General features: G+C 36.5%; 1 non-coding gene across 1 annotated transcript; it reads left to right on the top strand.

Annotated features, from left to right (window-relative positions):
• The first annotated feature begins 915 nt into the window (after positions 1-915).
• On the top strand, positions 916-988 carry TRNAC-ACA. The gene has a single exon. It is a non-coding gene; the product is annotated as a tRNA-Cys (tRNA).
• The last annotated feature ends 2509 nt before the right edge of the window (positions 989-3497 follow it).

Here is a 3497-nt window from a genome sequence, read left to right as displayed (position 1 = left end):
TATTTCTATAAAGCTTTGTTTGATAGTGAGATAATTCTTAATAAAACTCCCAAGTCCTCAAACATATTAAACAGCCTTTGTCCACTTTGGTCTCTATCTACATTTCTATTTCTCTTACTCTAGCTCATTAATTTACAGCTTCTGTCAATGTTACTTTTTTGAAACTCTGTCTCACCAAGTTAAGGATTATCCCTTAGTACTGAATACTTGTTTCAACCTACTCTGTATGCTCACATTTTCTCTGGCGATCTTGACCCAGGTATTTATTTCCTGCTTACTAAAAAACTCTCCTCTTTGTTTCTGTGATAGCTCACAATTCTCTTTAGATTCATTTTTATTCACGAAACCCTTTAAATGTTGGTATGCCTTTGCTCACTTCACACGTACTCATTTAGTGATCCCACACCGACTTAACACTTCATTCTTGACCTGTGTGCTGGTGACTATTGCAAATGTTCCCATGAACTGAAACTCACAGATCCAGCTGTTGACTGCACATTGCCACTTAATGTGCATAGGTGTCTCCAACTCAACATGCCCAAATTAGAACCCATCAGTTGTTGAACTGCTATAGCAGTCACTTTGCCAAAATAAATATCTCATATAAGAATGAATCATTTGATGCTTTTGAATTCTCTGTCAGATTGAAGGCTGAGTATAGAAAAACACATATTTTTTATTAAAGTATAGTTGATTTAAAATATTGTGTTTCAGATATACAATATAGTGATTTTTTAGGGTTTTAAAACACATTATATTACTTTAAAGGTTATTAGAAAATATTGGGCATAATTACGTGTGCTATATAGTAAATCCTTGTTGCCTATCTATTTTATGTGCAGTAGTTTCTAAGCGTCTTCATATATAAATATATATATTTATATCTAGGAGTGGAGTTGCTGGATCATTTCAACTTCCCTGGTGGCTCAGATGGTAAAGCGTCTGCCTACAATGCAGGAGACCCAGGTTCAATCCCTGGGTCAGGGAAGATCTCCTGGAGAAGGAAATGGCAACCCCCTCCAATATTCTTGCCTGGAAAATCCCATGGACAGAGGAGCTGGTAGGCTACATTCCATGGGATTGCAAAGAGTTGGACATGACTGAGCAACTTCACTTTCACTTTCTTTAATTCTATTTTTATTCTTTTTAAGACCCTCCATATGGTTCTCCATAGTGGCTATACCAATTTACATTCTCACCAATAGTGTTAGAGGGTTCCCTTTTTTCCCACACCCCCTCTGGTATTTATTTTTAGATTTTCAATAATTGCCATTCTGACAGGTCTGAGATAATATCTCATTGTGGTTTTGATTTCCATTTCTCTGATAATTAGTGATGTGGAGCTTCTTTTCATGTGTTTATTAGCCATCTGTATGTCTTATTTTGAAAAATGTCCCTTTAGGTCTTCTGTCCATTTTTGGATTGGGTTGTTATTTGTTTGCTTGATATTGGGTTATATGAGCTATTTGTGTTTTTTGAATATTAACCCCTGTCATTCCCATTATTTGCAAATATTTTCTCCAGTTCTGTCTGTCTTTTCATATTGTTGATGGTTTCCTTTACTTGTGCAAAAGTTTTTAAGTTCGATGAGGTCCCATTTTTTTACTTTTGATTTTATTTCTTTTTGCCTTGGGAAACTGATCTAAGAAAGTATTGCAATAATTCATGATGTCAAAGGTTGTTCTATGTTCACTTCTAGTATTTTATGGTATCATGACTTACATTTAGATGTTTAAACCATTTTGAATTTATTTTTGTTCATGGTATAAGAGAGTATTCTTATTTCATTGTTTGTACAGATAGCTGTCCAGCTTTCCCAGAAATGTGTTAAACACAGTATCTTTTCTCCATTGTATATTATTGCCTCTTCTGTCATAGTTTGTCTGTAGTTGTGTGCGTATATTTATTGTCTCTGTATTCTGTTCCATTGATGTATATGTCTGCTTTTGTGACAATACCATGCTGTTTTGTGCCAATACTGTTACTGTGGCTTTGCTGCACCCCATAGATTTTGTAAGGTTGTATTTGCATTTTCTCTCTCTCTTCTCCTTCTGAAACCCCTGTAATGTGTAAATTTTCATGTTTTATATTATTTCATAGATCTTGCATGTTGCCTTTATTTATTTTTCATTTGTCTTTCTGTCTGCTGTTCTGGCTAGGTGATTTCCATTCTTCTATCTTTCAGATTACTTATTCATTCTTCTGTGTCATCCAGTCAGCTATTCATTGCTTCTTGGTAACTTTTTAATTCAGACATTAAATTATCTATTTTTGATTGGTTCATGTTAATGGCTTCTAGTCTCTTGTTTCAATGATCTGCCTTTCTATTTATAATCTTTCTTAATGTATTTAGCATTTTTATTACCACCTATTTGAATGAAATAAAATTATGAGCCATGCCATGCAGGCCACCCAAGGCAGACAGGTCATGGCAGAGAGTTCTGAGAAAATGTGGTCCATTGGAGAAGGGGATATGGCAAATCACTTCAGTATTCTTGCCTTGAGAATCCCATGAACAGTATGAAAAGGCAAAAAGATAGGACACTGAAAGATGAACTCCTCAAGTCGGTAGGTGCCCAATATGCTACTGGAGATCAGTGGAGAAATAACTCCAGAAAGAATGAAGAGATGGAGCCAAAGCAAAGACAACATCCAGCTGTGGATGTGACTGGTGATGAAAGCAAGGTCCGATGCTATAAACAGCAATATTGCATAGGAACCTGGAATGTTAGGTCCATGATCAAGGCAAATTGGAAGTGGTCAAACAGGAGATGGCAAGAGTGAATGTCGACATTTTGGGAATCAGCGAACTAAAATGTACTGGAATGGGTGAATTTAACTCAGATAACCATTGTATTTACTACTGTGGGCAAGAATCCCTTAGAAGAAATGGAGTAGCCATCATAGTCAACAAGAGTCCGAAATGCAATGCAATTGGATGCAATCTCAAAAATGACAGAACGATCTCTGTTTGTTTCCAAGGCAAACCATTCAATATCATGGTAATCCAAGTCTATGCCCTAACCAGTAACAATGAAGAAGCTGAATGGTTCTATGAAGAACTACAAGACCTTCTAGAACTAACACCCCCCAAAGCTGTCCTTTTTATTACAGGGGGCTGGAATGCAAAAGTAGGAAATCAAGAAACATGTAGAGTAACAGGCAAATTTGGCCTAGGAGTACAGAATGAAGCAGGGAAAGGCTAATAGAGTTTTGCCAAGAGAACACACTGATCATAGCAAACACTCTCTTCCAACAACACAAGAGAAGACTCTGCACATGGACATCACCAGATGGTCACATCAAAATCAGATTTATTATATTCTTTGCAGCCAAAGATGAAAAAGCTCTATACAGTCAGCAAAAGCAAGACCAGGAGCTGACTGTGGCTCAGATCATGAATTCCTTATTGCCAAATTCAGACCTAAATTGAAGAAAGTAGGCCATTCAGGTATGACCTACATAAAATCCCCTACAATTACTGTGGAAGTGACAAA

Source organism: Oryx dammah, unplaced genomic scaffold (assembly GCF_014754425.2).
Source record: "Oryx dammah isolate SB20612 unplaced genomic scaffold, SCBI_Odam_1.1 HiC_scaffold_4, whole genome shotgun sequence".
In the NCBI taxonomy this organism is placed as follows: Eukaryota; Metazoa; Chordata; class Mammalia; order Artiodactyla; family Bovidae; genus Oryx; species Oryx dammah.
The sequence above is the reverse complement of the archived record's forward strand: the minus strand, read 5'-3'. Positions and strand labels throughout refer to the sequence as shown.